Source organism: Canis lupus, chromosome 4, assembly GCF_003254725.2.
Source record: "Canis lupus dingo isolate Sandy chromosome 4, ASM325472v2, whole genome shotgun sequence".
Taxonomy (NCBI): domain Eukaryota; kingdom Metazoa; phylum Chordata; class Mammalia; order Carnivora; family Canidae; genus Canis; species Canis lupus.
Genome location: NC_064246.1, coordinates 85,944,173 through 85,957,798, shown reverse-complemented (window position 1 = coordinate 85,957,798; position 13,626 = coordinate 85,944,173).

The following is a 13,626-nucleotide window of genomic DNA, read 5'->3' as shown; positions in this document are numbered from 1 at the left end:
AGGAGGCATGTTGAGCCGCAGTCAGCAGGTAATAATTGTGCAGTCTATGTTTTTCACCATTGTTGGGATTCATTTTCTCATAATGAGAGAGAAGGCTGGTTAATCAGCTGGAGGTTCTGCTGAGATGAAACGCTGGCCAGAACATGGGTGACTGGAAAAGCATTTTGATGCAGGAGTAAGGTCCTTGTTAGACACTGGGATGGTGTGTGAATTCATGATTTTGTGTTGTAGAAGTTTGGGATGGGAGTTGGCTCCCTGGAGTAGAAGCAGGGCGGTTCTCTTGGTTTTAGCTATTCGCTTTTTTTGACTCTCCCATAGACAGTTTTTTGCACCTTTTCAGGGATAATAGAACTAGTCCGACTGCATGCCCTACTCAGAGGTCAGAGTGCCAGCTCTTAGGAGCTCACTCCTCCAAGTTTCTAAGCTGCTGTAGTTACTGTTTCACCCCCATGGTTAGTGGTGCCGGCTACTTGTCCTTACTACCCCTCCCTGGATTATCTCAATGTTCCTTTTATTGTTGTTTTTATGAGCCCTTCACATTCTATGCAAGTGATTCCCTAGGTTAAGACCTTCCTGTGAAATACCTATTGTTCTCTATTGTTCTGACTAGATTCTCTTTGATATACCACAGCCTGGGTTCTTTCTCATTTATTTATACATATAAACAGATATATCGATGGGACTAAAGCTTTAAATGCATGAAGCCATGTCACACTAGGGGGAATTTTTTTTTATTCGTTTTTATTTTCCTTTTCCTTTTTGCTTGGTAATTCAAATCTGGTCTCTCTTTTTTCCAAATGGCCCTCTCAACTCTTAACATACATATGCAAATGTAGTTTATGGTAATATACTGGAATGTATTGTTCCATAATTTTTTTTTTTTTTTACTTTGGTAAAATCATTTTGTCTAGTGAGCACTAAAATACATACAGTTGGTCAAATTTCAGGGAAGCTTAGAAGTTGTATTGCTCATTGAAAATAAGTACATACAAGGAATTACAAGGAATTTAGAATTCAGTGAATTTCAGTTGGCTTTCATTGACCCATCGTCAGCTCTTAGTGAAGAAGACAGAATCATATCTTCTATTAAGGGATCTAAATATTGTAGAAGATGCTTAAATCAATGCTCTGACCCTTCTATAATAGTTCATAAAGGAAACATCTCAGCTTTAAGTACCTTATTAAAAATGTGGATGAGAAATTCATTTTAAAAAATGGACAGGAAACTAACATATTATGTAATAATAAATATTTCTACAGATAAGTTGTTAGGACAAAATAAAAATACTAATAATGGTAACATAATTTATATAATTTAATATATACTCCACAGTTTGAAAGAAATGAAATGCTTGGTTACGATGTTGGAATCATTATGTTACTATCATCATTCTTAGCTTTTTTCTTCTAATTTCATTTTCGCTTGAGGTTTCCTTATCAGGCTTGCAGGGGCACGTCTAACACAAGATAAAAACAGGGAGACTACTTCCTAAAATAGAATAAAACCTGAAAAGTGAGTAATGTCTTTGGTAAGGAGTAAAATGTGTAAATTTGGAAGGTAACATGGAGGTGGTTAAAATAAATTTATGAGAACCAAGATTCCAAGGTGTTACAGTGTATTATACTGTTTAGAGCTGAAGTGCCCCTGTTAAAAAGGTTCAGTGATTTAACATAGACGTTTAGAGGATCATAAGGGAGCATTAGTATTATAAAGTTCATGACTGATGTGCATTTATGAATGATATACTATAATTAAATGTTGGAAGGTACAAGCATGGGTGCCTGGGTGGCTCAGGCGGTCATGCCTCTGACCTGGGCTCAGGTCATGATCTTGGGGTCCTGGGATCTGCCTGCTTCAATGGGGAATCTGCTTGTCCCTCTCCCTCTGCCCTTCCCCATGTTCATGCACTTGCAATCTCTCTCTCTCTCTCTCTCTCAAATAAATCAATGAAGTCTTAAAAAAATAAAGTACAACATTTAAAGAAATATAATTTTCAAAAACCAGCCATGACTATATTTTCTTAGAGATGAAGTCTCAATGATACTACATGTGATCCAAATTAGATGACTATGTTCAAATACTAAGGAGTTAATCATTAGGTAGCATGCCTGAAAACATAATAATTTGTAAAATGAAAGACTACATAATGTAATAAATTATTGAAAAATTTTGTCTGTGGTGTCCAACAGCTGATGTAAATCATTTATTATTTCTGTGTGTATAATTTGGGCACATATGTGCATATCCATACTCTCTCTACATAATCAAACTACAAATAACAGGCAAAAATACTGTATTACAAATTTGTCAATATCTTTCCTCTTCTTCCTTTATAGCAGATATTCTCATGATTCTTTCAGATGTTTACAAGATTTAAGATTAATGCTATTTTAGAAGATGTGTTTCAAATTATGACCGTTTTCCTACTGCTCCCCTTCCTCCATTTTTTTCTCCTCTTCCTTTTTCATTATTTTTCAAGAGCCCATTCTTCAGATCCCCTTTTTATTAAGGTTCACTGGCCACATTTCCTTTTAAATCTTACCAAATGTCTTTGATGTATCTTATTTGGAGATTCAATGACTGATGAATTACAGGGTACTATACTTTTTTACTTATCATAGCTTATCTCACATGCATACACACATTATATATATATTTTTTCCAAGTTTTTCTTATGTATCCCTGATTGTCTTCACAATAAATTGAACATTAACTTTATAAATTTCATTTTCTATTTTTTATACACTTGAAAAACAGAGTACAGTCCAATATTTTTTTAAAATATCTCCAGCAATTCCTTCACTTTTACATTTTATTTTTATTTTTTTTTAAGATTTTATTAATTTATACATGAGAGACACAAGAGAGAGGCAGAGACACAGGCAGAGGGAGAAGCAGGCTCCCATGTAGGGAACCTGATGTGGGATTCAATCCTGGGACTCCGGGATCATGCCTTGAGCCAGAGGCAGACGCTCAACCACAGAGCCACCCAGGGATCCTGCACTTTTACATTTTAAAGTAGGCAAATAAAATGTATTGGTCATCGTGGGTTGACATTTCCTCCATTTGAACAGAGTTGTAGTCACAAAGAAACTAATTATTGTCTCCAAAATAGAAGGATAATAGAAGCATATTATGATAAGTAAACTGTACCTGATTAAAGAGTCTCCAAAATCACATTAGAAATGATTTTTTTTAATATTGATGAGCAAATCATCAACCCCATGATAGACGGACTGCTAATTTCACTTCTCAAGAAAACTCTTGAAATATAAATATCTTAGCTCCTAGCCATATTTTTTCTATTTTTTTTTTTTTACTTTTTTCAATTAGTTGTTATCTCTCTACCATATCTCTTTATTATGGATAGTATCCAAGAGACAGAAGAGTCTCTGTCATCACCCAGTTTCAATAATTATCAATATATGACTAATCATGTTGCACTTATACCATCTTCTGCTTTCTGGATTATTTTTAAGTAAACCATAGGCTCACATAATTCACTTGTACATACAACAATAGAACAATTTTAAAAGCTATTTTATTTATTTATTTATTTATTTTTAAAAGCTAACTATTTTAACATTAAAATATGCCACCGCTACACCTCAAATTTAGCAACAATTCTTTTAATAATCGTTAAATATTCTCCCATTTATCCTGTGAAAACCTTTTATAAATAGTTTCCCAGAAGCTCTGGATTGTAACAGGGTCCAAATAATTGTTTTTTGATTGATATGTTTTATATGTATCTTTGAATCTGGAGGACTTTCACATTCATTTCTTTTCCCCAGGTATTTGCTAAAGTGGGTCAGCTATCAGGTGGATATGTCCACATTCTGATTTTTGCTGATTAATCTATGCAGTGCCTTTAAGCACTTTTTAATATTTTCCCAGAATACTCTTTACTTGGTGTTATTTTCATATTATTTTGAGAGACACATTCAGTCTCATGATCTTTTATTTTTTTGTGATGTGAAAATTCATCACCAGGGCCAGGTACTATGAGCCTGATCCATCTTTACCAATCCCTCCATTAGGTGCTCATTTAAGGATTTAGCAGGCATTTATGGTAATTATTTAAATCCAGAATTTCGTTAGGAATTACAAAATGGTAATATTCTATTTCTATTGTGTTTTATTTATTAGATGGAATGGTTGCACAAACAAAAATCTTTCTTCATAAGCCATTTGGTTACTATCTAAAGTAAACTATTTTAAAAGAAAAGGAGTATAAAAGCTGGCTATGTGCCCTTTCTTTGCCAAAGTTCAATAAAACAGATCAGTATGGGTAACCTCTAGAATTAATTTTTTTGTTGTAGTTGTTATTTTTTTCCTTGTCTTTCCTTTCTTTTAGTTTTAGTTTTAGTGTCTTTATGAACCCCTAGATTATGTATGTATTTTATATGTTTAAATCTGTCCTGGACATTATTATTTTTGAATCTTGTACTGTCCCAGTTTGGGCTGCTGAGATTCTCTTCCAGTTGACATTTGTGTATTTTTTTTTTCTTTCTTTCTTTCTTTCTTTCTTTCTTTCTTTCTTCCTTTCTTTCTTTCTTTCTTTCTTCTTTCTTCTTTCTTTTCTTTCTCTTTCTTTTTCTTTCTTTCTTTCTTTCTTTCTTTCTTTCTTTCTTTCTTTCTTTCTTCTTTCTTTCTTTCTTTTCTTTCTTCTTTCTCTTTCTTTCTTTCTTTCTTTCTTTCTTTCTTTCTTTCTTTCTTCTTTCTTTCTTCTTTCTCTTTCTTCTTTTCTTTTCTTTCTTTCTTTCTTTCTTTCTTTCTTTCTTTCTTTCTTCTTTCTTTCTTCTTTCTTTCTTTCTTTCTTCTTTCTTCTTTCTTTTTTTCTTTTCTTTCTTTTCTTTTTTTCTTTTCTTTTCTTTTCTTTTCTTTTCTTTTCTTTTCTTTCTTTCTTTTCTTTCTTTTCTTTTTAAGATTTTATTTACTTATTTAAGAGAGAGCAAGAGCTGGAGCAGGGGGAGGAGCACAAGGAGGGAGAGAAGCAGGCTCCCCGCTGAGCAGGGAGCCCAATGTGGGGCTCGATCCCAGGACCGAGATCACCACTCAAGCTGAAGGCAGACACTTAACCACCTGAGCCACCCAGGTGCCCCCACACTTGTGCATTTTTATGTAAGCCCATGTTCTTTAATACTTTCTTGTTTTCTAGCTTAAAAATTATTACAGGGTCATATTTTTTATGTCTTGCCCTAGATCTACAATTAGTCATTCCTCCAAAAAGAATCCTGACTTCTTTTATTAGGAAATGGTATTCAAAGACTGAATTCTGAGGGCTAGTGTTATTTCTGCTAATGGTGAGTCAATCTTTTTAGGTTGTTTCAGTTTCTAGCCAGGGAGAAAAAAATATATTCTTTATGAAAATTAAACATGGATTATAAATTCATCCTGCAGTTTTCAATTCAAATGCTATTGCAGGATTTTTACATAATTTGCTTAGTTTTATATTTGTTTCTACTTTTAAAATGAAAACTCTTATTTTCAAAACACAATAACATTACTTATTTCTTTTATCCTACACAAAGATCTAATAAGTTCAAAATAACAATAATAATGTTCATCCAAATAATATAAATGCTCATTTAACAAACTTTAAGGTCTATCTGCAATTCTACTCTGTGCTTATGATATGTCACATTCGCTATGATACTATTGATGTCTGGGTAGAGCCTATATGATATAGCAGTAACAGGGAATAAATGAGTGAATAAATAAATACTTATATATTAAATGCTGTGAAAGAAAGGTATTGAATGAGAAAGGTGTTGTTCTGTTTGGCGTACTAAATCAGAGAACGTCTCACTGAGGAAATGCTATTTGAAGAGAGATCTAAATTATGAAGGAACACTACCCAAAGTCAAGTAGAAAAGAGGATTCTTGGTAGAGGGAACAGAGAAGCTCTAATTCTGAGAAAGCACTAGGTTTAGCATATTTTAGTAAAAGGAAGAAGACCAGTGCAGTCAGTCTAGTGAATCATGAGTCTAGTCTCAACTAATGGTTGGAATTGTAGACAAGGTCTAGAGCAGAATCTTGTAGATGATAGGGAAATAGAGACATGTAGAGAGCTTGAAGTTGCAAAGGAATGTGATAGGAGTGTAATTTATAAAACTTTGCCTGGATTTTTGAAAATAGATGGTAGTGGACAATATGAAAGTGAGGAAATCAAATGCTATTTAAGTAATGATGTTATGGTTCTGGTGTCACTGCAGAGGTAAAAAGTGTGAAGAATCAAATATGACATTCAAGAATATGGTGGAGAGGAACCTGAGTGGCTGGGTTTTGTGTCGGTTATGTGTCTGAATCTTGATCTTGGCTCAGGTCATGACCTCAGGGGAGTTTGCTTGAGATTCTCTCTCTCCTTCTCCTTTTATTCTTCCCTGTGCTCTTTCTCTCTCTCTTAAATAAATAAATGAAGCTTTTTAAAAAAATATTTTATTTATTTATTCATGAGAGAGAGAGAGAGAGAGAGAGAAAGAGATAGAGGCACAGGCAGAGGGAGAAGCAGGCTCCATGCAGGAAGCCTGATGTGGGACTTGATCCCGGGTCTCCAGGATCACACCCTGGGCTGAAGGCAGACCCTAAACTGCCAAGCCACCCAGGGATTCCCTAAATGAATCTTTAAAAAAATTATGGTTGAAATATTTGTAGGTAGATTTAACATGTTGGATCCTTTTCTTTTCTTTTTCAAAATTATCTTTCTCCTTGGAATTTCTGGCCTTTTGATTTTTATTTTGTTTATGCTTTTCCCCCAACTCTCTTCTTATTCATTCCCAGATCTGTTAGAATGCTCTGCTTCTGAATCTTACATACCTATATTTTTTAGGAATTGCAAAATAGTTTTGGGCATAAACCCCTATATTTTTTGAGCATATACCCCAGTCCTTATTATAAGTCCTTCTATAAGTCCTTATTATAATAGTCCTTATTATAAACCTCCAGCTGGCAGATCTCATTAATTTTCTATACTAATATTTTCATCTAAAGTTTTGTTGACTTTTACATTTGTATCTCTAGCCTAGACCTTTACATTCATGGTTTTACAGGCAATTTTTATTTGCTTTGCATGCCTATTATTCTGATTTTCTTGCAAGTTGTATTTATTCTTAGTGTATTATCTTACTAAGTGGCACTGCCCCCTGTCAGCGAACCCAGGTCTGAACCCTAAGAAGTTTGTTTGGTAATCACCAAAGCCTTTTATATTTCAGCTTTTAATTATATTAACACTGTATTAATTTGTCTGCTTCTTGATTGTCATGTCATGGGATCCCTATATAGTCCAATATCTAGTGGGTCTGGATCCATAGTTGTCTTTCCTCAAGTCTTTATCCAATGTGTTCAGAATTATTTCTCAGAAAGAAAAAAAAATGTGGTCTTGTTGATATGTTGCTTAAATTTCATCAGTAACTTTTCATTGCTCTTAGTGTTAAGTCAAACTTCTTCCACATATGTTTTGGCCTGAATTGTGCCTCCGTGCCCCCCACATCCATATGTTGAAGTCCTAACTTTAAGTATTTCAGAATGTGACTGTGCTGGAGGTAGGGCTATATTTATCATGGTCCCTACACCATGTCAGGGACTGTCTCATGGTGTCCATGGTTATCTGCATTTTGCTTCTTAACATATATTATATTTTACTATTTTTTTTTAAGTCCACTCCATGAGTGGTTGGCATTTGTTCTTCTCTTGTTCACCAGAATTCTCTTCCTTAGATTTGAAGAGTACTGGCCATTTAGTAGATGAAGTATTTGCTGAACAAGGATGTATGTACCTTCCTGTTTGGTTTCCCATAAATAATTATCAATGTAGCTGGATTTTTATTCCATATCGTATAAGGATGTCACTATTTATGTTAACATGTGAGATTCTTCTGTGTTGATCAAATTGACTTGATATGTTAAAATTGACCATTTAGCTCTTAAATTCTTTGTTTTTGTGCTCTTTTTTATTTCAGGTTTCTGTTTTCTATTAACAACTTGTTGCAGATTATTATTAGGTGATAACATAGTTTTAAAATATTCACTTTCTCAGATATGTTATGTACAGTTTATGTTTTATATTGATCTTTTTAGTTAATTGGAGAGTCTTAACTGTTGGCCAAGTGGTGACTGGGTGGCTCAGTTAATGTGACCTGCCTTTGGCTCAGGTCATGATCTTGGGGTCCTGGGATTGAGTCCTGCATCCAGCTCTGTGCTCATTGAGGAGTCTGCTTCTCCCTCTTCCTCTACTCCTCGCCCTGCTCAGGCTCTCTCTCTTTATCATTCTCTCAAATAAATAAATAAACAATCTAAAAAAACTTAAATTATTGGCCAAGTAATGCCATGAAATGTTCTACATTAAATTTCTCATGTTGAAAAAAGTAAATGTTTAACACAGGGCTTTGTTGACCAAAGGTCAACAAAATATTCCAAAGTGAAAAAATAAAATAAATGTATTCTTCTTTGTCTGTCTTGTATTTCTGAAATTACTGAGGGAGAAAATGGTAAACATTTTTTTTTTTTCTCCTGGAGATGCCATACCAGAAGGTATATCTGTGTGGTAATGCACATTTGAGTTATTGATTAGGGATTATTTTGATCATTCCAAGAATTCTCACAGATATTTGGCCCTGTTTTCTTTTAATTGTTTGTCCTATTCCCACCCCCATTTTGAAAAGTAAGCACAGTGTATAATGCTAAGCAAAACAAGTCAGTTGAAAAAAGACAAATACCGTATGATTTCACTCATATGTGGGACTTAAGAAACAAAACAGATGAATGTAGGGGAAGGGGGAAAAATAAACAGGGAGGCAAACCCAAAAAATCTTCTAACTATAGAGAATAAGCTGAGGTTGATGGAGGGAGGTGGACGGGATATGGGCTAAATGGTGATGGGTGTCAAGGTGGGCACTTGTGATTATGAGGACTGGGTGTTGTATGTCAGTGATGAATCACTGAACTCTATTCCTGAATCCAGTATTATGCTATATGCTAACTAACCAGAATTTTAAAAAATACATGAAAAAAAAAAGTAAGTGCAGATTCTTGAAATGCCATGTATCTATTATCTAAAGACTAGCCTAATGTCATCATTTCCACCACTTTTGGTTTAGAGGAACTTACGATCCTGAGACTTTTTTCTTCAGTATTTTCCTGAGTTTAAAACAAAAGAAAGAATGAGGGGAATAAGGGTCATGACACGCTTCTTGCTTTAACCACGGTTTTCTTATTTATGAGCTACCACATAAAAGCTTGCAAATTGAAATGTGCACCAAAAAGAAAATTTCACATATGTTGGGGGATGTTAGGAGCTATAATTCTTCATTCAGCAATTCAAACCGAGCCAGAAGCCATTCTGAAAAAGAATATGCATTTGAAAATTCTCTATGACTGGGAGTCTCTCTGTTTACAAATATAGTCCCGATTGAATAGGACTTTCTTTGAAGCAGATTACACCGTAAGTTATTTTTGCTTTCTTCATTCTGTTCCAGTGATTTCGAAGCACTAATTCTGGAATAGATGTTAAAGAAAAATATACTTTTAATTCCCATCATTTAAAGTGAAAAAAAAAGTGCTTATGCTTTCATCATCTTATTTCAGGACTTCCGTATATATAATTGTGAAATTACAGATCTCTTTGCATTTGAGTTTCAGTTTTTGAACATTGGTTAATTCCCTAGTTATTTAGATGTAAATTATTATAGGTCCAAATAAAGTTACTCTATTTTTCTCCAATTTCTTATATTGAAAATGACACATGCACACAGTTCTTAAGATATTTCTGGTACAGAATGTGGTCAGAGGTCATTTCATCAAAGGTTTTGGGGTTTTTGTTTGTTTGTTTTTGTTTTTGTTTTTGTTTTAAACTTTTCAGTGTCCAAGCTATCTGTTAAACACAGAAGAATATTTGCCATGTTTAAGCAGTAATTGCCAACAAGGACTAATCGTACCAAATAAACAGTCTAATTTTTTTGTAAAGGAAGTTAAGTAGAACTTCCTTCTTGAAACTTGAGCTGAAATGCTGATTTTGGCCATATATCTTATCAAAAAATTGTATCTATAATATTTTAACAGTTTTATTGAGGTATAATTTACTTACCATAAAATTAACCCATATTATGTACCCAATTCATTTTTGTAAATTCACAAAAATTTATAGTATTTTTGTATATTTGTAGAATTATGCAGCCATCACCACATCCAGTTTTAGAATATCTCCATAAACACTAAAAGTTCCAACATGATTGTTGACTGCTACTTTCTGCTCACTCTTCCAGATGTAGGCAATGACAATCTGCTTTCCATCTTTAAAATTTTGCATTTTATGAACATTTCATACAATTAGAATCATATAATATGTTGTCTTTCATATCTGCTTTTTTTTTTCACTTAGCATAACATCTTTGAGGCACTTCCATACTGTAGCATGTACTCTATTCCTTTATGATGCTGCACTATATTTTATGGCTTAGATATACCCCTTTTGTTGGTCAACTCACAAGCTGATGGACATTTGGGTTATTTCCAGTTGAAGGCTATAGTGAAGAACACTGTTACAGATATTTGCATCTATGTGTTTCTTGTGAACGTATGCTTTCATTTGTCTTGAATTATTTGTCATTGGAATTATTGGTTAAATGCTGAGTATATGTTTAACTTTTAAAGAAACTGCTATTTTCCAGATTAGTTGTATCATTTTTCTTCCTCATCAGCCAAATTTGAGTATTCTGGTTTTTTTAATGCCTTTGCCAAAATTTGCTATTGTCTTTTTTATTATAGCTATTTAAGTTGGTGTGTCTTCATATCTCATTGTGTGCTTATTTTGAATTATGCAGGTCTATTAGCAAGTATCTTGAGATATTTCAGATTTCCTTATTGATTTCTAATTTATTATCATTTGGTCAAGGTTGTAATGTTTATAATTTCAACCCTTTTAAATGTATTGAGACTTGGGGCATAGGATAAGGTCTATTTTAAAAATATTTCCAGGTGTACTTGCTGGGGATGTGTATTCTATAATCTCTGGATAGTGTTCTCTTAATTCAGCTAGGTTGATTTCATTAATACTTTTACTTGAATTTCTATAACCTTTCTGATTTTTCCATCTAGAAATACTATCAATTACTTAGAATGAGGTATTAAAATATTCTACACTACTATGGTTGAATTGTATATTTCTCCTTTCAAAACTGTTAGCTTTCGTCACATAATTTGTGGAATCTGCCTTATGGATTAACACTTTTATTGTTGTGAAATATCCCTTTTGTTTCAACTAATATTCCTTGATTTAAAGTCTATATTGTCTAATCTTGGTGTATGCTAACATATTTACTGGTTACATTATTTTTATCATTATTTTGCTCCTTATGATATGTTTCTTGGAATCTAAGGTGGATCACTTTTGTTTTGTTATGGCTAACAAACAAGCTTATGGCTAAGTCATTGTGGTTTGATTTGCATTTCCCTGATGATTGCTGATGTTGAGCTTCCATTAATATGCCTGTGGCCCATTAGTATGTCTTCTTTAGAGAAATTACTTAAGTGCTTTGCCCAATTTTTAAATGGATTGTTTGCTTTTTCTTTTTTCTTTTCTTTTCTTTTCTTTTCTTTTCTTTTCTTCTTTTCTTTTCTTTCTTTTCTTTTCTTTTCTTTTCTTTTCTTTTCTTTCTTTTCTTTTCTTTTTCTTTTCTTTTTTCTTTTCTTCTTTTCTTTTTTTCTTTTTCTTTTCTTTCTTCTTTCTTTCTTTCTTTCTTTCTTTCTTTCTTTCTTTTCTTTCTTTTCTTTTTTTTTCTTTTGCTATTGAGTTGTAGAAGATCTTTATATTTTGGATATTAAGCCTTAGTTGATAGGTCTAGTCTTAGGCTTTTCTTTTATGGGAAGTTTATGATTATTGATTCTATCTCATTACTTGTTTACTTGTTATTTGTTTCTTCAGGTTTTCCCATGATTCAGTTTTTTGTAGGTTGTAGTTTCTAAAAAATTATCTGTTTCTTCTGGGTTATCCAATGTGTTGGCATATAGTTGTTCCTGGTGGTGTCTTATGATCCTTTTTATTTTCATCACATCAGTTGTAATACCATCTCTTTCATTTCTAATTCTATTTGAGTCATGTGGCCTCCTCTCTTTTTTTCTTAATTAGTCTAGCTAAAGCTTTGACAATTTTGCTGATCTTACTGAGAAAAAAAAAAAAAAAACTCTTGATTTAATTGTGTTTTTTTTAAATTTCTTTTCTACTCTATATTTCTTTTATATCTGCTTTATTCTTTATTATTCTCTTTCTTCTGCTCCCTTTGGGCTTTGTTCCTGTTTTTCAAGTTCCTTGAGTTGTAAATTTAGGTTATTTGTGATCTTCCTTTTTTCTAATACACTATCACTATAAATCTCTCTCCAAGAACTGCTTTTTCATAAATATTGCCATTCCCCATAAGTTTTGGTATGTTATATTATCATTTTCTTTGTCTAAACATATTTTCTAATTTCCCTTTTGGTTTCTTTTTCAAATCTGGAATACATAAAGGTAATCAATCTATTCTTGTTAACAACAAATTTACTGTACAAGGAAAGCTAATTGAATCATCATTGAATTTGTGAAAAGATGTCAAATATTACACCAATCATCAATAGCTTGAAATGTTTGGACTATTTTATAAAATATAAGTATAATAGTAGCATATAAGTATATGGAAAGACTAGTATAATAAGGTCATGAAAGTCATCTGGTCTTCATCAGGCCATTTTTGGAGTGAGGTAAATCTTACCTTCAATAAAACTAAAGGATATCTTCTTAGAGTTCTACCAGGAAACATACATGCTTTAATTGGGCAATTTGTTATGAGTTAATAAATTGACTGCTTACAGACACATGAATAGTTTTTAGAAATTAAGTGATGATGAAATATCCTTAAAGGAAAAAGAGGGAATCTATTAATGTAGTTTATTCACAGTACTCATGACAAAGAAAGATAGAAATTGGATTTGAGGGACAAATCTAAGACATTTAGGACCAATGCCTACTTGGCTTTTTATTTTACTTTTTAGCATAAAAAATGTCATACTGGTTAATATTTTTAAAAGCTCCCCCTCTATGATGCTGTACAATTATACTCTGACCCTAAGTAGATTTATTCCATGTTTTCTCTGGAGTTTCCTCATTGTCTAGGTAAGAAATTATTCATGTTACCAAATTTCTTTTTGAAACATTTTAGATGTGTTTTATAATCAGATATTTTTGTCCCATTGTAGGCTTATCAGTTACTATGATAAAGGCAGTAAATGACAGATGATATAATCAGGATTTGTTTTGTAGTAAGATAAATACAATTATCCCAAAAATTATAACCCACAGAGCTAAAAGAATAATGAAAGAATTCTACAATATGCAATAAATTGATCAAGAGAGAAGGAAAATGATTCTCCATAGCAAGATTTAATGTGACAAAGTGGTTACTAAAAAGCACTGCACATATTTTAAGTATTTATATTCAAATCCATTTTTATATATTTTGCTTTCATAAATGTGTCCAAAAACTATTACATGTAAAATATTGCTGGCTAAAATTTCAAACTTGGTCTATCTTTTTTTTTTTTATTCAATAATCCATTTGCTCATTTATATACTGAACTAACTCTCCACAAGTATTT